The sequence below is a fragment of the Enhydra lutris genome, unplaced genomic scaffold (genome assembly GCF_002288905.1).
Source record: "Enhydra lutris kenyoni isolate GAN:26980312 unplaced genomic scaffold, ASM228890v2 scaffoldscaffold3, whole genome shotgun sequence".
Lineage (NCBI taxonomy): Eukaryota > Metazoa > Chordata > Mammalia > Carnivora > Mustelidae > Enhydra > Enhydra lutris.
In genome coordinates this window covers 10,256,026-10,280,814 of record NW_019154087.1, presented here as the reverse complement: position 1 = coordinate 10,280,814, position 24,789 = coordinate 10,256,026, and the positions used below count along the sequence as shown (strand labels likewise).

The 24,789-nt window shown below is 37.6% G+C and overlaps 1 pseudogene; it reads right to left on the bottom strand.

The window, feature by feature from the left end:
- Window positions 1–1,403: 1,403 nt before the first annotated feature.
- LOC111156033 lies at window positions 1,404–2,327 on the bottom strand (annotated as a pseudogene).
- Between the last annotated feature and the right edge of the window lie 22,462 nt (window positions 2,328–24,789).

Sequence of the window (24,789 nt, the reverse complement as noted above, 5' to 3'; positions counted from 1 at the left end):
TTTTAAAAAGGAGCTTTCTAATCCTTGCTATTTTTGCCATCATCAATACTGCCAGGTATTGTAACACACAATTTCTCTCATTTGTTAAGACTTAGGACATTCTGATTTACACTTTCATGTAAAAGATAACACACAGCTTTGAAGAGGGACTACTGTTAAAATCAAACTACCAATAGTTTGATACCACTTTAAACTGACAAAAAAACAAACAAAAAACAAAAACAAAACAAACGAGGGGTGCCTGGGTGTCTCAGTGGGTTAAGCTTCTGCCTTCAGCTCAGGTCATGATCCTGGGGTCCTGGAATCGAGCCCCATATTGGACTTCCTGCTCGGCGGGAAACCTGCTTCTCCCTCTCCTACACCTCCTGCTAGCATTCCCTCTCTCGCTGTGTGCCTCTCTGTCAAATAAATAAATAAAATCTTTAAAAAAAAAAACAAATAAACGAAAACAGCCCAATTGTCCATCTGCCTTAGATACATGAATAAATTGTGGTTTTATACAATAGAATACTATACAGCAATGAGAATGAACAACTACAAGCATACTCCACAATATAGATCAATTTTACACACAGAATATTGAGCAACAGAAGTCAGAGCCAAAAAGAGCATATACTGCAACTATTCCCTTTACATAAAGTTCAAATATTGACAGAACTCATCTTCAGTATTAGAAGATAGAACAGTGACTTACCCATGGTGGGGGCAGGGGCATAACTACAAAGGTATGAGGGAAGTTTCAGGGCTGCTGATTAGATTCTGCTTCTTGAACTGAGAACTGGTTACACAGATGTGTTCTTTTCCTGAAAAATCATTGATATATAGGGACGCCTGGGTGGCTCAGTTGGTTAAGCGGCTGCCTTCGGCTCAGGTCATGATCCCAGCGTCCTGGGATCAAGTCCTACATCGGGCTCCTTGCTCGACGGGGAGCCTTCTTCTCCCTCTGCCTCTGCCTACCACTCTGTCTGCCTGTGCTCATGCTCTCTCTCTCTCTCTCTAACAAATAAATAAATAAAATCTTAAAAAAAAAATCATTGATATATAAACTTTAAAACATGCATTTTCCCACATACATTTTATATTTCAATAAAATTTATAAAAATAAATTTTTTAAAATTTTTGTCAGTTAATCATCATTTTAAAGAACCTAAACAGATTTTCTAATCTAAGGTGATATAATGATCAGTCATAAGTGAGAAACAACAGATGCTACTTTAACGATCTCTGACAACATGACCCAAATACCAGGGGACATCTACCTCAGTGAAAATTCTTTTCCCTCTCAGGTCAACAAGGAAGTTATTTTTAAAAGCCCTTGGGAAGTTCTTCCTCTACCCCTCAGGTGGGAAGGCTCAGAGAAGGGAGGCATCTCTACAGCCACCCTCTTGGCCCTAATGGAATTCTTAAAAGTTGGAGACCCCATAGAAGTGGACAAAGGCTGTGGCTACCAACAGGACAGGGAAAATCTGATGAGACCGGAATCCTAGGTCTAATTTTCCAGGAAAGAATATGGTCGGGAATTCAAGCAGCATAAAGGCCAGCTCCGGTGATATACATACATCACAGCCATAAGGAAGAACCAGCCCATCTGGCCCACTGTGGTGGCCTTGACAAAGCCCTCAGCGATAGTTAAGTGCATGGTGGGCTCAACACTGCTCAAGCCAAGTCCCAGGAACACTCCTGCCCTTGTCTGCTGGTGTCTAGGAGCGGCAAACCAGTCCCACTGTGCTACAGTGATGGCAGAAATGTCCAGGACACAGATAACAGAGAGGCGGATGAGACACGGCTGTGGGGAGCAGGAGAAGGAGTCATAGAGCCAGGAGACAAAGCTCCCCATCATCAGCAGAGCAATCCCTGAATAATACAGTTTGGAAAAAAAAGTCAGAGAGGCTTTTTCTGAATGACAACAGATGGTGTGAGAGAGCTAGGAGAAGCTGAAGCAGAGCACAGCACCCACAAAGAACATCCCCAAAATCGCCTTCTCCTGTAGAAGGGCCTTGAAGTACACACTTGGTCTGAGCATGGTCAAGATTCCCAAAAAGAGAAAGCACAAAACCAAGCAGATGGATCCAGATAATGCCAGTTTGTGTATGGATGTGGGAAATGCTCTTGAAGCAAGCCCGGAAGCAGAGCCTCGGTGGTCTAGGGTCATGTAGCAAGTAGTCATTGTCCTTCAGCCAGTCAGGGAATATGCGTCATATGGGGTGACCCTTGGCGTCCCTCCCAGAGCTTCTACACAAACTCCTCCAATTTCCCATGGCATGGTGGGCTTGCAGTGGAAGTACCAGTACCCACCCATCCACCCCTTCTTCCTGGGACAGGGGCATGCTTGCTCTTCTTCAGCGACCATGGGCAGGTTCCGCTGGGGGCCGCAGTCCCCTATGCCACATCCCTCAGCCCTGGAGGTGGCCTGCGGCTGAACAGCCGCAGATCTTTAGCGCCTTCCCCTACAACAGTGAAATTAAACCTTACCTAATGACTGACAATCAGTGACTATAAAGAAAGTCATCTACCAAAGCCTTTATAGTAATAGTCAAGAAAACAGAAAAGTTGAATGGTGTGAAAATCAATGTAAAAGTGGAAGCAATTTTCTCTGCATTTTTATATTTGAGAACCAGTTTTAAAATTTATAGATTAATCATTTAAGTAGCTGTATGTATTATAATGGCATCGACCATCAGACTCAGATTATCTATCACACATTGCCCATTCATTCTAACATTAAAAATAAATTTGAAGAATGACAGTTTTGGTATGTAATATTATGAATGAAAAGTTAATCAAATTCTAAAGCTAAAATTAAAAAAAAAAAAAAAAAGGCTTTCAGAACATTGCTAGGTACAAAAAGAAGGGACCAGAAGAACAGAGTGGGAGAAGAGATGAGAATAAAGCAGAAGACACCAGGATTCTAGCACTGTGAGAGCCTGTGGTCACCTCATCTCTGGCCTCATTTCTCCTTCCACCAAGGGCACTTTATGTTCCAAATCTGCCTCAGCAATTTCATTTTCCCGAACTCATTATGATCTTTGATGTCAAGTGGCCCCTCTTCATTGCATGTATCCCTCACTCCTAGCGACCTGACAAACATTCACTCTAAATTCTGACTCCACAGAAGCTTTTTCCAAACCCCCCACTTTTCCCCTCTAACTTTGCTGGAATGCACAACTCTTCCTTCCATGCCCACACACTACACTGTCTTCCCCACATTGTCACAGCCCCTTTATATACCTATACAGTTATTTTTATACTTGTTTTGTCCCCAGGTCATTTGAGTGTTAGAGTAATAGCTTGCAGGCACCTCGGACTCATCTTTGCAGCCATGACCATGGAACACAGTGTCCATGTGGGTTACTACACCCCAGACACCGTGTTCAGCGAAGATTTCTCGAATTCACGAACCGGTTATCAGAATACTGTTCAACTGAAAATCTAACACGCTCAGATTAAATCTACTACGCCAGAGAACATGAATTTAGTAAGATTTAGAGCAAAGTTTTAAACTGTGGGTTTTTAAGACCTCATTCCAGTGGTGAGTGTTAAGGAGTTCTTTCTGCCACACAACCATCAATTAAGGATGGTAAGTAAAAGGGGGTTGAATCTTCCCAAGGAGTTTAATAGCATCGAAATGTATAGCTTAAGAGATTTGAAACACATCATAGAATATAAGGAAACAGCTCTGAGTTCCCTGAAGTTCCCTGAACAGTCCAAGCATGTAGGTTAGAACCAAAAAACACCTAATGTTTTTTTCTCTTTTAAGCCTATTTCACAATCCAAATCTTTGACCCAACCCACAATCTTTTTTTTTTTTTTAAAGATTTTTATTTATTTATTTGAGAGAGAGGGAGAGAGAATGAGCTGGGAGAGGGGCAGAGACCGAGGAAGACACAGGCTCCCCACTGAGCAGAGAGCCCAATATGGGGCTGGGTTTCAGGACCCTGGGATCATGACCTGAGCTGAAGGCAGACACACTTTATCGATTGAGCCACCCAGCTGCCCCCAGACAATCATTCTTTTAAGTTTAAAGTATAACAGTGTGTTCTTAACAAAGGTATGATGTTGTTTTCATTTGCCCTTTTTATAGTTTCTTAAGTCAAAACCTGCAGGGTTTGCTTGGAATCCTTTTTTTCTGATACAGGCATTTTGGAACATTAAATTTCCTCCAAAGTACAACTTTACTATTTTTGTTTAACATAAACAAGTTTTATTTTCTTATTTGCATTTTTTTTTACTTATTTTAATGTTGATGGGTGTCAACATCTTTATTTTTATTGTGTTGTTTGTCACCATACAAAGTACAACTTTAAATACTGCCCACAAGTGATGCTATATTGGATTTCCATCAAAAGTGTATTATTGGGGCGCCTGGGTGGCTCAGTGGGTTAAGCCTCTGCCTTCGGCTCAGGTCATGATCCCAGGGTCCTGGGCTCAAGCCCCACATGGGGCTCTCTGCTCATCAGGGAGCCTGCTTCCCCCTCTCTCTCTGCCTGCCTCTCTGCCTACTTGTGATCTCTGTCTGTCAAATAAATAAATAAAATCTTTAAATTAAAAAAAAGTGTATTATTTTGGTTTCCAATATGAGGAGATTTTTCAGATATCTTTCTGTGAGTGATTATTGATTAATTCCACTATGGTTAGAGAATATACTTGGGATGACTTGGGTGTTTTTAAATATATTGAGACTTGAATTATGACCCACTGTATAATCTATCTTGATAACTGTTCCTTGTTACTTGACAAGGATGTATTTTCTAGTGTTAATTTGAGTGTTCGATCAATGTCCCATTAGGTCAAGTTAGTTGATAAAATGATTTAAGTGGTTTGTTTCCATGCTACTTTTCTATTCTAGCAATTACTGAAACACGGATACTGAAATCTACAACTGTAATTATTGTGTTATCTATTTCTCCTTGGATTCATCAGTTTCTTGCTTCATATATTTTGAAGCTCTGTTAGTAGCTGCATAAACATTTAGGATTGTTACATCTTCATGATGAATTGATACCTTTAGCATTCTGAAAAGGCCCTCTTTATCTGTGATAATAGTTTAATCTTAAATCTACTTTATCTGATAGGAATATAGCAGTCTAGCTTTCTTTGGATCAGAGTTAGAATGGTTTCTCTATCTCATCCTTAAGTCTTAATCTATTTTTGTCTATATATTTCAAATGGGTTTCTTATACACAGTGTACAGTTGGGTCTTTAATTTTTCCAATCTGACAAATTTGCCTTAAATTGACAGGCTCAGACCACCTATACTTAAAATGATTAGCAATATGTTTGAATTTAAATCTTTCATCTTGCAATTTGTTTTCTTTTTTTTTTATAAACATATAATATATTTTTATCCCCAGGGGTACAGGTCTGTGAATCGCCAGGTTTACACACTTCACAGCACTCACCATAGCACATACCGTCCCCAATGTCCATAACCCAACCTCCCTTCTCCCAACCCCCCTCCCCCCAGCAACCCTCAGTTTGTTTTGTGAGATTAAAAATCACTTATGGTTTGTCTCCCTCCCAATCCCATCTTGTTTCATTTATTCTTCTCCTATGCCCTTAACCCCACATGTTGCATCTCCACTTCCTCATATCAGGGAGATCATATGATAGTTGTCTTTCTCTGGTTGACTTATTTCGCTAAGCATGATACCCTCTAGTTCCAACCACGTCGTTGCAAATGGCAAGATTTCATTTCTTTTGATGACTGCATAGTATTCCATTGTGTATATATACCACATCTTCTTTATCCATTCATCTGTTGATGGACATCTAGGTTCTTTCCACAGTTTGGCTATTGTAGACATTGCTGCTATAAACATTCAGGTGCACGTGCCCCTTCAGATCACTACATTTGTATTTTTAGGGTAAATGCCCAGTAGTGCAATTGCTGGGTCATAGGGTAGTTCTATTTTCAACATTTTGAGGAACCTCCATGCTGTTTTCCAGAGTGGTTGCACCAGCTTGCATTCCCACCAACAGTGTAGGAGGGTTCCCCTTTCTCTGCATCCTAGGAACATTGCCAAAGGCAAGGGAAGTAAGGGCAAAAATGAACTATTGGGATTTCATCAAAATCAAAAGCTTTTGCACAGCAAAGGAAACAGTTAACAAAACCAAAAGACAACTGACAGAATGGGAGAAGATATTTGCAAACGACATATCAGATAAAGGGCTAGCGTCCAAAATCTATAAAGAACTTAGCAAACTCAACACCCAAAGAACAAATAATCCAATCAAGAAATGGGCAGAAGACATGAACAGACATTTCTGCAAAGAAGACATCCAGATGGCCAACAGACACATGAAAAAGTGCTCCATATCACTCGGCATCAGGGAAATACAAATCAAAACCACAATGAGATATCACCTCACACCAGTCAGAATGGCTAAAATTAACAAGTCAGGAAATGACAGATGCTGCAATTTGTTTTCTATTTGTATCATCAAGTCTGCCTCCAAGAGATCCTATCCCACCACATGTATGCTAAGAATCTTATAATAATATACTCCTATTTCTCTGTTCTTGGGTTTTTGCTTTGTTGCCATACAATTTCCTTCTACATATGTTATAAAACCCCAAAACACATATATACTTTTGCTTTAAACAGTCAATTATCCTTTAGAGAGATTTTAAATAACAAGAAAAAACTATGTTTACCCACATGGTTACTATTTCCAGTGCCCTTCATTTATTTGTGTAGCTCCAAATTTCCATCTGGTATCATTTTCCCTATGCCTCAAAGATTTTCATTAACATTTTTATACTGAAGATCTACTACTAATGAATTCTTTCAGTTTTTGTATGTTTGAAAAGGTACTTGTTCTCATTTTTGGAAGGTATTTTCACAAGTACCTAAATCTAGGTTGGCAGTATTTTCTTTCAATCTTTCCAGTTTTACTCCACTTCTAGCTTGCATTGTTTCTGATGAAAAATTCTCTATGAATTTTATCTTTATTTATTTGTACATAAGGAGTCTTTTTTTCTGGCTACTTTTTTAAGGTTCTTCTATTAATCATCATTTTTAAGCAACTGGATTCTAATGTGTCTTGGTGTGATTTCCTTTATGTATCTTTTGCTGGGGGCTGAGCATCTCAGATCTCAATTCAGGTTCCACCTGGGGGAACTTTCCCTTGTTTCCTACCTCTTGAGGATTACTGTTTCTTGTTTCAAAGTTTTGTATCTTAACTTACTGTATATGTTTCAAATTGTATTAAAACCAATTTTTGAACATCACTTTCTCATATATTTTTTCCTGTTAGTTGTTTTAGGGAAAAAGGTAAATCTAGTCCCTGCTACCCCATCTGATTGGAAGCAGAAGTCCCACCTTTATGGTTTATAGCAGCATAATGAAATGTCATTTTAATTCACATTTTTCAAATTAAAAATGAGCTTGAGTATCTCTTCATATGTATGGTGGCCTTTTTGTTTCCTTCTCTGTAAATTGACTATTTGTATCTTTTGCTCATTATTCTTTTGTTTTCTGGGAACTTATTTTTCAGCTTCTTGAATATTTTAGATATTCATTTTTAATCAATTTTATATATCCAAAACATTCCTCCATTCCATCATCTAATCCATAACTATCTATTTATTAATAACTATTTCATTCTTCAACTACTTAACAACTCTCCAAGAAAAAACTCTTAATTTTTATTTAATTAAAATCATAAATCTGTTGCACAATTTGTTTTTATGGGTTTCTTTAATAAATTCTATTATTTGTCCCTAGTTTACAAAGAATCTCCAACATATTCTCCTATTGACTAATTTTGCCTTTACATTTAACTCTTTAGTTCCTCTTGAGGTTGATGGTTATATAAGGTGTCAGATATTTTATTCCAGATAGTGTTTCCTATACCAGTTATTTAAAGTATCTCTTCTTGGGGCACCTGGGTGGCTCAGTGGGTTAAAGCCTCTGACTTTGGCTCAGGTCATGATCTCAGGGTCTTGGGATCGAGCCCCACATCGGACTCTGCTCAGCAGGAAGCCTGCTTCCTCCTCTCTCTCTCTCTCTCTCTCTCTCTCTGCCTGCCTTCTCTACCTACTTGTGATCTTTGTCTGTCAAATAAATAAATAAAATCTTTAAAAAAAAATCAGCATCAACTGACTCAGAAATTAAAGTATCTCTTCTTTCCCCATTTATTTGTGGTGCCATGCTTTTGTATCTTAACTTACTGTAAAAGAATGAGCTTTTGTTTTGAGAAGTCTTTTTCTGTCTGCTGGTCAACTGTTGAGCAAATACCTTACTGTTGCTATTATGTTGGCTTTATAGGTTTTTGTTCTTTGTTCGTTTATTTGTTTTTGGGTAGATGCCAAACCCTATTTTATATTTTTAAATTTTATTTTATTTTTCAGTGTTCTAAGATTCATTGTTTATGTACCACACCCAGTGCTCCATGCAATATGTGCCCTCCTTAAAACCCACCACCAGGCTCACCCAACCCCCTACCCCTTAACCCTCCCCTCCCTTCCAAAACCCTCAGTTTGTTTCTCAGAGTCCATAGATTCTCATGCTTTATCTCCCCCTCCAATTTCTCCCAATTCAGTTTTCCTTTCCTTCTCCTAATGTCCTCCAGGTTACTCCTTATGCTCCACAAATAAGTGAAACCATATGATAACTGACTCTCTCTGGTTGGCTTTATAGTTCTTTTTTTAGTCACAATAGCTAATAGGTATTAAGAACCTCAAATAAATCCAAGTAGACTTCTGACTGTGGAGAATTTACTTCTTTATGCTAGGGAATCATCCCTTTAAAGACCAGGTGTCCCTGTATTTACTCAGATCAACTTTTATGGCCTTTATTAGTGCTTTAACATTTTACTGCATTTTACGTGCTCTTGGTTAAATAAATTCTGTGATGTATTAAATTATTTTTTGCTAATGAGTGCTATTTCAGTTTTATTATATTGTTATTTGGTTCCGGTGGGTAGAGATAAATTGTTGGCTCTCTGGGGGAAGAGGGGTGAGAAGCGCTACTTTTTATTTTGAAACAATTCTAGATTCACAGGAGGTTGCAGCCAGTCCCATGCAGCCTTTCTGCAGTCTCTCCCAAAGTCAACACCGTACCCAACTACAGTAAAATAGCTAAACTAAGAAACTGACATCAGTACAATCCATACCACTTATTTATACTTCCTCAGCTATACATGCAGTCTTGAGTGTATGTATATGTAACTCTACTAAATGTTACCACTTACACAACTATAAGAGTGTGACTATAATATTTGCTATAAGATTTTGATATACAGGAGGACCTGGGTGGCTCATTTGGGTTAATTGTCTGCCTTCAGCTCAAGTCATGATCCCAGACTCCTGGGATTAGAGTCCCACATCGGGCTCCTTGCTCAGCAGGGAGCCTGCTTTTCCCTCTGCTTGCTGCCCCCCCCGTTTGTGCACTCTCTCTCTCTCTCTGACAATAAATTAAAATAAAATAAAAAGATTTTGATATATAACTTTAACCACATTCAGGAAGTCCCCATCTAGTCCTAACTTACTTTTAAATAATTATTTATTTATTTATTTATTTATTTATTTATTTATTTTAGAGAGGGAGAGAGATTGTGTGAGGGAGAGAGAGAGAGAGTGGAGAAGGAGAGGCAGATAGAGAGAGAGTTTTAAACAGGCTCCACACCCAGCATGGTGCTCAATGCAGGGCTCAATCTCACGACCCTGAGATCATGACCTGAGCTGAAATCAAGAGTCAGATACTTGACCAACAGAGTCACCGAGGCACCCCTAAAAATTTATTTTCAATTGCTGCCATTCCATATTGAATACATTTTTCTGTATCAGCTGAGATATTAATTTTTCTATATTAATGTTTTAATGTAGTGAATTACACTGATAGACTTTCTGATGAAAATCATCCTTGCGTTACTAAAATAGAGCCTACTTGATCATGTATTCTGGTTCACACAGTTGGATTCAATACCACAAGTCTCCATCACATTACCTTTTAAGCCATAAACATTCCCTCCCCTGACAACCACTAAGATGTTCTCCATTTCTTTAATTTTGTTAATAGGATTTATAATTTTTTTTCACTCAGCATAATACCCTTTAGAGCCATCCAAATTTTTACATGTGTTAGTTTATTCCTTTACATTGCTAAGTAGTATTCTGTGGTATAGATGTACCATAGTTCATTTTTAACCATCCACAGTTGTTTTTTTGTTTGTTTGTTTGTTTGTTTGTTTGTCTTTATTAAATTGTGGGTAGTTTCTAGTTTGGAGATCTTATGAATAAAACTGCTATAAACATTTGTGTACATGGTCCTGTATGAAAATAAGTCTTCATTTCTATGAAATAAATGTTCAAGAGTATAACTGCTGGTTCTTATGATAAATCCATTTTTAGTTTTTGTCCATTTTGAGTTTATCTTTGTGTACGGTGTAAGAGAATGGTCAAGTTTCATTCTTCTACATATAGCTGCCCAGTTTTCCCAGCACCATTTATTGAAGAGACTGTCTTTTTTCCACTGTATATTTTTTCCTGTTTTGTCGAAGATTAACTGACCATAGAGTTGAGGGTCCATATCTGGGCTCTCTACTCTGTTCCACTGGTCTATGTATCTGTTTTTATGCCAGTACCATGCTGTCTTGGTGATCACAGCTTTGTAGTAAAGCTTGAAATCAGGTAACGTGATGCCCCCAGTTTTATTTTTGTTTTTCAACATTTCCTTAGCGATTCGGGGTCTCTTCTGGTTCCATACAAATTTTTGGATTATTTGCTCCAGCTCTTTGAAGAATACCGGTGGAATTTTGATTGGAATGGCATTAAAAGTATAGATTGCTATAGGCAGTATAGACATTTTAACAATGTTTATTCTTCCGATCCAAGAGCATGGAATAGTCTTCCATCTTTTTGCGTCTTCTTCAATTTCTTTCATGAGTTTTTGAAAATAATTGCCGAACCACTTTCCAGCATAGCTATAACATTTTACATTCTCCCTGCCATGTCTGAGGGATGCAGTTCCTTCACATGCTTGACAGCGTTTAATATTATCACTGCTTTTTATTAGAGCCAGTTTGATAGATGCCTAGTGCTATCTCATTACAGTTTTAATTTTCATTTCTCTGGTGGCTAATGATGTTAAACATCTTTTCACTTGTTCTTTTGTCATCCACATATCTTCTTTGGTGAAAAAATTGTTTATGGTCTCGTGCCCAGTTTTCTAATTGGATTGTTTGTCTTCTTAATATTGGGTTTTGAAAGTGTAATAAATTCTAGATATTAGATCTCTGCTGGATATGTGACTTAGAAATATTTCTTCCCAGTCTGCAGTTTATCTTTTTATTCTTTTAACAGGGTCATTCACAGAGCAAAAGTTTTTAATTTTTGATTAGATATAATTAATCATGCTTTTGGGGTCAAGTCTAAAAACTCTGCTTAGCTCTAGAACTTGAATATTTTTCCTATAGTCTCTTCTAGAATGTTTATAATTTACATTTTACATTTTGAGTACAAAATGAGTACATTTTACTATCTTGAGTTAACTTTTGTGGTGTGAGGTGTGAGGTGTGAGGTTTAGATTGAGATGTGGGTTTTGTTTTGCTTTGTTTTTTGTTTTTATTTGCCTATGGGTGTCCAATTGTCTATTGGCTTTTCAAGTCAATCATATACATCTGGCAAACTTACAGAACTCTGTTAGCAGTAGTAACAGTTTGTTGTTGATTCAAATGCTTTTCTATGTAACATTATAGTCTGCAAATCAGAAGTTTTACTTCTGCCAGTATTTATCCTTTTTTTTCCCTTGTAGTATTAGCCTGGACCTATCACTCAGTATTAAATTGTTATAATAAGAACAAGCAACTTATTCTTACCCCTGATCCTAAAGAGAAAGCATCCATCTAAGTTTCTCTGTGAAGTATAATATTTGCTGTAAGATTTTGATAAATCACTTTTACCACATCAAGAAAACTACCTTCAATTTCTAATGTCCTTTAAAATTTTATTTTAAATAAGTGGTTGTAGGTATCAAGTGCATTTTCTGTATCAGTGATTATTTTTCTATGTCAACATTTTAACGTGTTAAATTACATTGATAAATTTCTGATGTAGAATTATCCTTGCATAACTAAAATAGAGCCTATTTGATCATGTTTTTTGATTCACACAATTAGATTCTATTAGCTTATAGTTCATTTAAGATTTTGTTTCTCTATAGAAATGAAAAGAGTCTATAATTTTCTTGCATTTTTGGAATTATGATTTAATTTGCCTCATATTATAAGGTAAGCAACCTAGCTTTTTGTTTTGTAGAATAACTTAAATAAGAAAGTAATTACTCTTACTTGAAAAATTGGTAGAACACATCTATAAAAACATTGGGTTCGAGATATTTTAATCATAATTTCAACTTAACACTTATTGGTTAACTCAAGTCTCTCTCTCTCTCGCACTAATTTTGGTGACACTGTCTGCAAGAACTTTCCTTGGATTCAGTATAGTATGCAATATAGTAGATCAATAAGAAAGTCCATCCTTCTAGGGTTCTATGAAGATTACAGAAAGTATGAGAAAAACGTGTCCCCATTTACTCTACCAAGATTCTGGACTCATCACTAGAGACATTCCCAAGGGTTTTGATTGGACTAGTCAAGCCCAAAGACCTGCAGGGTCTTGCTGGTCCCTAGCTGTTGAAGCATATAGCTAATATGCTATTAGTATGACATTTGCTTTTATATTACTCTTCTAGTGTAGTATACTCAGTATTTTATTTTCCCACTTAGAGTCAGTTTCCAAATATCTTTCCTTTATTCCGCAACCTTTTTATCCTGGCTGCTTTACTATTTATTTGCTTTCTCCTAGTTTAATTTCCATCAATTATTTATTGCTAGCAATCAATAACTTTCCTCAAGGCCAAAATATCTTCTGCCTCTAATTATAACCACCTAGATAGTGGTTATGAGAGGTTCCCAATTGAAGAAGTTATACAATTTAATGCTATTGCATTTGGTTCTTATTGTCTGCTCTGATCATTGCCTATTCTCCAATTCCATTCACTTAATTCACTACCATTAACAATAATAATAATTTGAAGAAATGGTTTTTTTCAAAGTAAATTAATTCCCTTCAAATTCTCATTTTTCTGGCAGCATAATTGAATACTATAGCAATTTGCTCAAGCAGTAGCTTGTCTTTACCTCATTATTAATAATCTGAAATGAGGCTAACAGCACCATTTTTCTCCCTGGAATTCTCTCAAATAAAAAGCCATGTGTAGTACAAAATGGAGTTTGTGGTATACACACTTACTTGGCCTGTTTCATGCTAAAGGAAACACAAAATAGCATCCTTTAAAAATCTTTCAGTGCATTAAGCAGTATTAATTTGTTTGTTTACTAGCACATGGTAAAATTCTCCTGACTGCCACTCAGTGCATTGGGTTATTTATAAAATAAAGAAATGATAAATAAGATAGAGGGCATCTGCAGTTGCATAGAAAAGAAAATAAATTGTAGTCCTTGTGATCTTTTGTTTTCTGCTCTGTAACCCCTTGAATATAGTTCTTTTGAATAGACATTAAGAAAGAAACTAATTTCGGATAGAGAACATTATCCATGTATTCAAATTTTCTAAATATTGTTTATTCTCAAGCAATAAAATATATTATAAAAGCTTGAATCCTACTGATACTCATTCAAAATTACATTGAATGTCTACTATTGGCAGGCACTGTGTTCACTTCTAGAAAAAAATTCAAAGACGAGCACACCACTATTCTGCCTCTATGAGCTTACCGCCTAATTAAGGAATAAGGCTAAGGAATAAACAGTTCCAGGGTGCCTGGGTGGCTCAGTTGGTTATGTGTCTGCCTTCGTCAGGTCCTGGGATTGAGGTCCTGCATTGGGCTCCCTGCTTTGTGGAGAACCTGTTTTTCCCTTGGTCTCTCTCTTTCTCTCATGAATAAATGAATAAAATCTTAAACACACACACACACACTTCTGACAGTATGCTGTGTTTCCAAAATAGAATGGAGTGACACAGCATTTAAAATTTCATTTCCATATGGAAACCACAAATTCAAGCTGATCATAATTGGGCAACTATACATCTTAACAATTTGGCAAAAAAAAAAAAAAAAAATATATATATATATATATATGCAGAGAATTTGTCTCCAACTACTGCAAATCCAAAAAATAAGAGTATGATCCATATGCAAAGCTGCTGTTGAGGAATTCCAAAACCACAGGTAGTCATCATTATTTATCAATTCCATGGAGCCTCGCTTCCTAGAGTTACTAAAAAACAGACAGGAAGGGGCACCTTAGTGGCTCAGTCAGTTGGGTGCCCACCTTCAGCTCACATAATCAAGTCCTGGGATTGAGTCCTTCATCAGGCTCCCTGCTCAGTGGGGAGTCTGCTTCTCCCTCTTCCACTCCCCTTGTTGTGTGTTCTCTCTCTCTCTGTCCAATAAATAAATAATTACAAAAAAAAAAAAAAAAGCCCCAGACAGGAAAACAGAAAAGCTCTAAGAAATAATAATAATTTCCTTTTTTCCACTTCCTCTCTACCTTCAAAATCCTTTCCTTTTCTGTAGTCCTCTGGAGCTCCCTTCTACTTGCTAGATGGAATGCGGCCCAATTTACAAGTGATTAATAAAAACAATTAGATCTTATAATGTACTCAGTTGAATTTTTGTTATTTAACCATTCTTATTTTTCTGGATTTTTTTGGTGAATTCCTTTCAACTAGAATATATTACATTTTTATTCAGAAAAAAAAAGTCCATTTCTATTTAAGGAAGAAATAAGTATTATAAAAACTTGAAGGAAATAAAGAAGGTACAGAAGCAGATGAGTTGAGAAATATAAGAAATTAAATGGTAAAACAGAAAGAGAAACAATAAAGGAGGTCACAAAAATCACTAAAGCAGCTCTATATTCTCTGGGCATTCTATTAACATTTTGAGATAGTCTAGCAATCATTTTCAAGTACCACAGTTTGGACAGCAATGTTTTGGAGACTTCTAACACTGGGTAACATTTCTAAACAAAATTAGAGGATCTTCAAACTGTCACAGAATTATGAAATAATTGTGATTAGGTTCTTTTTAACAGAAGAAACAATAGCCAGCAAGACTTATTGCTCTTTTTATATACTTCCCAAGTGTTATATTCTTATGCAACAAATGACGAGTCTTGCAGAATAAATATAATTTCAGTGACCTTGAACGAGTCTACTAGTTTAAAAACATTTTATAATTTACTTTGTGCAAAAAGTGTTGTCAGGAATAATAAGATATTAGGAGTCCAGGATCATATATAATGACTAAAATTAAGAGCGAAATTGGACACCCATCTGTATCACGGGCAAAATTTAAAATGAATTATAGATCTAGACATAAAGCCTTAAACTATAAAACTTCTAGAAGAAACAGAAGAAATTCTCAGTGACCTTGGGTTAGGCAGAGTTCTTTGCCTTTTTAGGCAAAGGGACATGGATCATAAAAGATATTTTAATTAAAAAGGAAAATACAAACCAAGAAAATATTTGAAAAATACATCCTGATAAAGGACTGTTACACAAAATTTATATTAAAAACTCTCAGATCTCAGCAACAAGAACTTTTTTAAAATGGGCAAAATAGCTGAACATATATTTCACTCAAAAAAAGCATAAAGCTAAGCACTATATAGTCAATGAAACATTTAATTAGATTATCTTTTAATTAAAATATCTGTTGATAAAGAGAGTGTCTTTTGATAAAGTCTAATTTGTGAAATTTTTTCTTTTATGGTTCATGTCCTTTGCCCAAAAAGGTGAAGAATTCGTGCCTAACCCAAGGTCACAAAGAATTTCTGTTTTCTTCTAGAAATTTTATATTTTAGATGTTATATGTTAAGTGAAATAAATCAGAGAAAGACAAATACTATATGATTTCACTCATATGTGGAATTTAAGAAATAAAACAAACAAGCAAAGGGGGAAGAAAAGAGAGAGGGAAAGAGAGAGAGGCAAACCAAGAGACAGACTCAACTATGGGGAACAAACTGATGGTTACCAGAGGGAGGTGGGTGGTGGGAGGAGTTAAACAGGTGATGGGGATTAAGGAGTGCCCTTGTGATGAGCACTGGGCGATATAAGGAAGTGCTAAATCACTATTACTGTACATCTGAAACTATTACTACACTGTACGCTAACTAAATGGAATTTAAATAAAAACCTAAAAAGAAAAAATGCTGTATGGTGGGGGTTCCTGAAGATGGTGGGGTAGGAGGATCCCGAGCTCACCTTAACCCATGGACACACCAAGAAAACAGACACATCAGTACAACTAACTCTGAAAATGACCTGAACACTGGCAGAACAGCCTTTCCACAGCTAACCACAGAGAAGAGGCTTCACTGAAAAGGGTAAGGAGAGCTTAGCCTTGCTGATGGGAACCAAATTCCCAGTATGACCAAACACAAACAGGAGGGACACATTAAAAATCAGCAGGCTTAGCTCCAGAGGAGCTGGAGTGTGATAGAAAACTGAGTCCCCACCCTAATAAAGAAACAGAATAATGACCCCACCAAAATACTAGGAGAAGTGCTTTGAAAAGTGCCTAGGTACATGGGAGAGATTTATTTACTAATCTCTGGAGCATATACAGTAGAATCAGGGATCTTTAGGAGACTTCTCTGGTAGGCACCATTTCTCTCCCCCCCCACCCCACAGCCCAAATAGCAGGACACTTGGAGGAATCAGCCTAAACACTCTCCAACTATTTTGCTAACACTGTGCACCCAACCTCCATGTTCTCCTGTGGATCCTCCCCATTCAACCTGCCCCACTCATCAGCTGTCCCTCCAAAGTAGCTCTTACCTCAAAACACCCAGCAAGCGGCCCTGACAGGGATGGGTACCACCCCAAAGTGACTCCTGCCCTTGGGAAAGGGGAAGATAACCAGACACACCTGTGTGCCTGCGGTCTCACCAGCCAAATCTTACAGCTAGCAGTGCAGAAAGAGTATCCTCCCTATCAGTATGACTGTAGCCCCAGCAGATGGACTGATAGCTTGTATCTGGTCTGACTTCTGGCCCCACCCACCAACAAAAACCTCTCAGGGGCTGTACAGGGAGAATACCCTGCAAGCAAATGGGCTGAGGGCAGGCATCTGGTCTGAATCCTGAAACCAGCCAGCTCAAACCTGAAATGGCTCAAGACTAGCCCCTTAACACCAAAGGGATCAAAAACTGCCTGGGCATCCACAACAGGCAAAGTGAGCCGTTGCAGCTGACTAGACAGAAGGCAAACACAACTCAATCACAACAATATGGAGTACACAACCCACACAGGAGTCAATGAAGCTACTGGTTCTGATGAAGAGGGGGCATTGCACTACAGGGCATCACAGGACCTCTTCTTCAATAAGGCCTCTATTTTCAAGATCAGGGGATGCAGTTGACCTTCCTAATATATATATAAACAAAAAGAGACAGACAGAATGATGAGACAGAGGAATATGTCCCAAATGAAACAACAGGACAAAACCTCAGCACGAGAGCTAAATGAAAAGGAGATAAGTAATATACCTGATAAAGAATTCAAAGAAAAGGTCATAAGGATACTCACTATACTTGAGAAAAGAATGGAGGGGCTCAGTGAGACCTTCAACAAAGAGATAAAAATATAAAAAAGAACCAGTCAGAGATGGAGGACTCAATAACTGAAGTAAAAATACACTTAGAAGGAAATAAAAATACACTCTATTCTACAGAATAGAGTAGGCAGAACAGATCAGTGGCTTAGAACACAGTGTAATGGAAAGCAATCAAGCTAACCAGCAAAAAGAAAAAGAATAAAAAGTGAGAATAGGTTAAGGAAACTCAGCAACATCATCAAGCATAATAACAGTACCATTATAGGGATACCCAAAGAAAAAAAGAAAGAGAAGGAGGCAGAAAATTTATTTGAAGAAATAATCTCCAATCTGGGAAAGGAAACACATGCAGATCCAGGAGGCAAAGAGAGATCGTAACAAGATCCAAGGACATTCACACCAAAACATAGAATAATTAAAATGGCAAAAAGTAATGGTGAAGACAGAATTTTAGGAGTAGCAAGAAAAAAGAAAATGGTTTCATGCAAAGGAAACCCCATAACATTATAAACTGATTTTTAAGCAGAAACTTTGCAGACCAGAAGACAGTGGCATGATATATTCAAAATGCTGAATGGAAAACTTGCAATCAAGAATACTCAAACCAGCAAGTTTATCATTTAGAATATAAGGAGAGAGAGAGTTTCCCAGACAAACAAAAGTTAAAGGAATTTATCACCACCAAATCAGCTTTACAAGAAATGCTAAAGAGAGTTCATTGAGTGGAAAGAAAGACCACAAATAGGAGTAAGAAAACTAGGAACCACAAAAGCAGTAAAAATAAGTATATCTATAAAAATCAGTCAAGGGACTCACAAAATAGAAGGATATAAAGTATGATGCATACCTAAACTGTGGGGAGAAGAGGAGTAAAGAATGGGTTCAAACATAAGCAACCATCAACTTAATAGCCTGCCTTATGCAGATGTTATGTACAAATGGAATGATAACTATACATAAAAAATCAGTAACAGGGTGCAGGCGCCTGGGTGGCTCAGTGGGTTAAGCCTCCGCCTTTGGCTCAGGTCCTGATCCCAGGGTCCTGGGATCGAGCCCCACTCTCTGCTCAGTGGGGAGCCTGCTTCCCTCCTTTCTCTGCCTGCCTCTCTGCCTACTTGTGATCTCTGTCTGTCCAATCAATCAATAAAATCTTTAAAAAAAATGAAAAAAAAAAAGTTAAACTACTAACTTTAAAAAGAGTTAAACAATGAATCTTGGAACGCTGAAAATATAAAATAAACATTTTAAAAATGTGTATGACATGATAAAATTTTTTTTAAAAAGGGAAAGGAATATGTTTGAGTCCTTATGGAATCAGTTTCAATATGTGGAAACCTTGGCAGAAGTGCTTCAGAGATTTAAAGACAAAAAAACAAGAGTCAGAAAAACAGAAAATTAGGATGAAGGAGTTCTTACAAAAGACCTTGTCATGTTATGGCCTGTTTACTAAGATAATTAAAACATACCAGAAAAGAGATGTAAAACCTCCAGAAAGAAAAAAGTTAAAAAGTCAAAAATCTTAAAGAGCCCCCCAGATTAGAAAACCTACAAAAATGTACTGCACTTTTGCTATAACCCATTTTCTCTGGTCCAAGTTAAAGTTGAAAACCAAACCAAAACTAAAAACAATAGCGAACTGATCTTAAAAGTAATGATAGGGGCACCTGGGTGGCTCAGTGGGTTAAAGCCTCTGCCTTCAGCTCAGGTCATGATCCCAGGGTCCTGGGATCGAGCCCCACGTCGGGCTCTCTGCTCCACAGGGAGCCTGCTTCCTCCTCTCTCTCTCTCTCTCTCTGCCTGCCTCTCTGCCTACTTGTAATCTCTGTCAGTCAAATAAATAAATAAAATCTTTAAAAAAAAAAAAAAAGTAACGATAAACAATCATTAAATCATCATAGCAGGTTCACTTAGGGCTCTGACCTAGAAACGTATTGAAGGAAAAAAGACTCTTAACAAACACACAATATTTAAACATCCAACAAAACCAAACATATGTAATTCATATGAAAATCAGGTCAAGGTTTATTTCATCACAGATAAAATTCAAGAAAATCAGAGAGTAAGAATTGGGTACAACAAGTTCAAAGAAACAGAGTCAAAATTTGAGTCAGACGACAAATGACAATCACTCAGCATATAAGACAAAGAAGTAATTGCCCAAGAACTCTTTCTAGGAGTCCGGTAAAGAAAGTATTTGCTCCAGACGTAAAGGAACAGTCACAGAGTACCATATAAAGAGTCGAGTTTGAGGCTATGAACAAGAGCTTCTAAGTCGAGTATTTGTGTCATTCTTGCCCAGGACTAGAGCTTTTCCAAGTGTATTTCTGCAAACAAGCAGGTACAGTGAACTGGACACAATGCTAAGGAAGTGGAAAATAAGCCTTTTTTTTTTTTTTTAAAGATTTTATTTATTTATTTGACAGAGAGAGAGAGAGAGAGAGAGATCACAAGTACACAGAGAGGCAGGCAGAGAGAGAGGGGGAAGCAGGCTCCCTTCTGAGCAGAGAGCCCGATGCGGGGCTTGATCCCAGGACCCTGAGATCATGACCTGAGCCGAAGGCAGAGGCTTTAACCCACTGAGCCACCCAGGCGCCCTGAAAATAAGCCTTTTTTGAGCCATTATTTAGATTTCTGCCACATTAAAAGCATAAAAGAAATTTCTGCTTTCTGAACCTTAACGGACATTTAAAAATCAAGAGGTAATTCTGTTCTTGAAATTCACTAGTCTTCCTTTCATACAGAGTTGGAGTCCTTATAGATTTTAGGCATTAGTCACAAGTACTGTGAGAACCCCATCAACCTGCAGTTAGCTGATTGACCTAGAGAATTGAGGATTGATTCAGAAATGATCAAAGAGGAAGGGCAAACAAAAAAAACACTTGAGTGGGCCTACATGTCATTTCAACTGGCAAAAAAAAAAGTAAATTGATTTTAAGGACAATCCATACATTGTACATTGTGGTAGAAAATGTAGAAATTAATTTGAAAACAGTAATTTGGTAACAAAAAGAGAGAAGTAAAGTTATGGTTTTGTAATGAGGCTAGAGAAATGAATGAGAAAGCTGAGCTGACATTACTCTCCTTCCAGGAGGTATAAAAAAAAAAAAAAAACCCTGCTAATTATCTACCCAATATCAATTCTCCCTTTCTTACAACAAAAATCACTGTATTGTTGGGGTGACATAGCAGAAAATGGACTGTACTGTTATCTGAAGACATGTTATTTCACGCTTATGAAGAATGGCTGAAACAAATAGCTTTCTTTGGTGAGATACTTCCAGAAAGCTGTTGAATATCCTTTCAGACCAAAAAAAAAAAAAGTACTACTAGCCAACAAATAATAATAATAATAAAGTACTAGAAATTATCCATAACAGCAGCAATAAGTTTAGCTAAAAATTAATTACCATACCATATCTCCCAGCATCCCTTGCTGATGTGATCTGTGTTATATAAACACAGGTCATTAGATGGGGCTTCTAGAAAAGTTCTTCAAGCAGGTCTGACTTGTCAAGAAGTCACGTCATTTTTCTTTTCCCCTTTCATCCTTCTAAAATGCAGATTCAATAGCTAGAGCCCCTTTGTGATCATGGAATGATCTTTTTTCTTTTACAGTAATTACACCCAAGACAGGGCTTGAACTCACAGCCACCGAGATCAAGAGTCACATGCTCCAATCGGAGAAAGACAACTATCATATGATCTCCCTGATATGAGGGAGAGGAGATGCAACATGGGGGGTTAAGGGGGTAGGAGAAGAGTAAATGAAACAAGATGGGATTGGGAGGGAGACAAACCATAAGTGACTCTTAATCTCACAAAACAAACTGAGGGTTGATGGGGGGGGGGGGGTGGGAGGGGGGGGGTGGGGTTATGGACATTGGGGAGGGTATGTGCTATGGTGAGTGCTGTGAAGTGTGTAAACCTGGTGATTCACAGACCTGTACCCCTGGGGATAAAAATATATTATATGTTTAAAAAAATTAAATTAAATTAAATTAAATTAAATTAAAAAAAAAAAAGAGCCACATGCTCTATGAACTAAGCCAGCCAGCCTCCCCAATCATGGAATGATTTTGAAAATGAAGCCACAAGTTAATGACAGAGAAACAGGAAGGTAGAAGTCTTGTTATTGATGAAATTATGGGGTCACCCACCTGGTCCAAGACTGGCTAATTCATGCGAGTATTCATGAATTCAGCCTTGGGCGCCTGGGTGGCTCAGTGGGTTAAGCCGCTGCCTTCGGCTCAGGTCATGATCTCAAGGTCCTGGGATTGAGTCCCGCATCCGGCTCTCTGCTCAGCAGGGAGCCTGCTTCGCTTCCTCTCTCTCTGCCTGCCTCTCTGTCTACTTGTGATCTCTGTCTGTCAAATAAATAAATAAAAATCTTTAAAAAAAAATAAATGAATTCAGCCTTCATGCCAAGTAAGAAGAAAGCAAGCTACTTATCTTATTTAAACCATTGGTTTTTAAGGTTTCTTCTGTGAGAAGGTTTTTGCATTGCCCAATTGGCTGACAGGGTTTGTGGGGCTAGTGGAGCTAAGTAAGAATATTCTGTTAGAGTCTCAGAGGCTTGCATATATTATAATAGGGCTAAGTCACAAGCAAATGCCCTTCATAATGAAAAGGGAGTTGAAAGAACCCACCTGAATATGTGGAGCTTTTCCTCTTTCTTAATCATATTAATAAAGTATACCCAATTTTTGCTATCAAAATAAATTTATATTGCCCTCCTACACTTGAAGATGGGATTTGAGTGGTGGTCTGAGTTTTCGAATAAGCTAACCCAGCTACAAAACCTGGCTCTAGACCCAAAAGTGTAGAAATCAAAAAACAAAAGCTAAATACATTGGATTTCATCAAAATTAAAACTTCTGCATATAAAAGGATACTATCAAGAGAATGAAAAAGATATCCCAAGAGTGAGGGGAAAAAAATAATTGCAATCATATATGTTTCCTGGACCCTTACAGAAGAAATCTCCAAAACTCAAGATGACAATATCTCAGCCCATCAGTGATAGAGGGACTGGAATAGTCGTACTGCCATAGTCCATGCAATGCAGTGAACTAGGAGTAAGCCACAGTCATGAGCTTCCCTATCTGCTAGCATGTGGGCCTATTTTGTATAATTATCACTGTGTATGCTTTGGTTCTCTTGTTTTTTGTTTGTTTTAACAATGTTGATCAAGGTGAAACCAATATAGCACAAGAAAACCTTTTTTATTCTTGAGTTTCAAACAACAGTGATCAGTTAGCCTGACTTCTCAGAAGCCATTACATCTTTTATTCTATTTGTTCTAAAAGATCAAAAACAAAAACCAAGTTCAGCAATATATTAGATTAGTGTGTTCCTTGCTTGATCTAAGTCGGCATATGCCCAACTCTAATTCAGTTCATTTTGAATGATTTCATTTGGACAATCTGGAAGAGTAAACAGAGCAGATCTCAGACCAACTGTATCAATTAAAATTCTCTTTTGCTTGGAAACCAGGTATTAATGAATAGCATATATCTCCAAGCCATGAACAAAGGGGAGATGCAGGTGCAGAGAATAACAAATGGTTTATGACTAACATAAATTTACAAAAACTGGTAAATTAAGGTTTTTTAATTTTTAAAAAAGTCTACTTCATGTTAAAATCAGTGACTACAGTACAGGCATACTTTGGAGATATTGCAAGTTCGGCCCAGACCATTGCAATAAAGTGAATTACACAATAAAGCTATTCAAATGAACTTTTTGGTTTCCCAGTGCGTATAAATGTTTGCACCATCTGTAACTTATTAAGCATGAAATATCATTATGTCAGAAAAAAAACCACAATGTACATACCTTAATTTTAAAATACTTTATTGCTAAGAAACCCTCATCTAAGCTTTCAGCAAGTTGTAATCTTTTTGCTGGTGGAGCGTCTTGCTTTGATGTTGATGGTTGTTGACAGATCGGGTGGTAGTTGCTGAAGGCAACTCAGGGGTGGCTGAGGCAATCTCTTAAAATCTCTTAAAATAAGGACAACAATGAAGTTTGCTGCATCGATCAACTCTCTTTTTCTAATGAATGATTTCTCTGTGGCATGTGATGCTATTTAATAGTATTTTGCCCACATTTGATCTTCTTTAAAAAATTGGAATCCATCCTGTCAAATCCTGCTGCTGCTCTATCAACTAAGTTTATGGAAAATTCTAAATTCTCTATTGCCACTTTGACACTCTTCACAGCATCTTCACCAGCAGTAGAATTCTTCAAGAAACCACTTTCTTTGCTCCTCATCCATTCAGATTTTATCCTGAAATTGCAGAAATTCAGTCCCATCTTCAGGCTCCACTTCTAATTCTAGTTCTATTGCTATATCCACCACCACATCTGCAGTCGCTTCCTCCACTGAGGTCTTGAACCCCTCAAAGTCATCCATGAGGGTTGGAATCAACTTCTTCCAAATGCCTGTGAGTGTTGATATTTTGATCTCTTCCCATGAATCAGAAATGTCTGTAATGACATCTAGACTGCTGATTCCTTCTCAGAAGGTTCTCTGTTTACTTTTTCCAGATCCATCAGAGGAGCCACTATCTGCGGCAGATAGAGCCTTACAAAATGTATTTTTTAAATAATAAGACCTACTACTACTACTCGATCCGTTGCAGAATGGGTATTGTGTTAGCAGGCCTGAAAACAACATGACTGTTGTCCATCCCCAGCAGAGCCCTTGGGTGATGAGGTTCTTTGCCAATGAGCAGTACAATTTTGAAAGGCCTCTTTTTTTCTGAGAAGTACGTCTCACCAGTAGGCTTAAAATAATCAGTAAGCCATGTTGTAAACATTCTTTCATCCAGGTTCTGTTTTTCCTTTTATAGAGTTCAGACAGAGATGATTTAGCACAAGTCTTAAGAGCCCTGGGGTTTTTTCCAATGGTAAGTAAGCACTGGCTTCACTTTAAAGTCACCACCTACATTAGCTCTTTAAAAAAAGCTCTTAAGGGGCGCCTGGGTGGCTCAGTGGGTTAACCCTCTGCCTTGAGCTCAGGTCATGGTCTCAGGGTCCTGGGATCGAGCCCCACATCCGGCTCTCTGCTCAGCAGGGGAGCCTGCTTCCTCCTCTCTCTCTACCTGCCTCTCTGCCTACTTGTGATCTCTCTCTGTCAAATAAATAAATAAAAAAGCTCTTAAAAAAGCTCTTAAAGCTTTGAAGCTAGGCATAT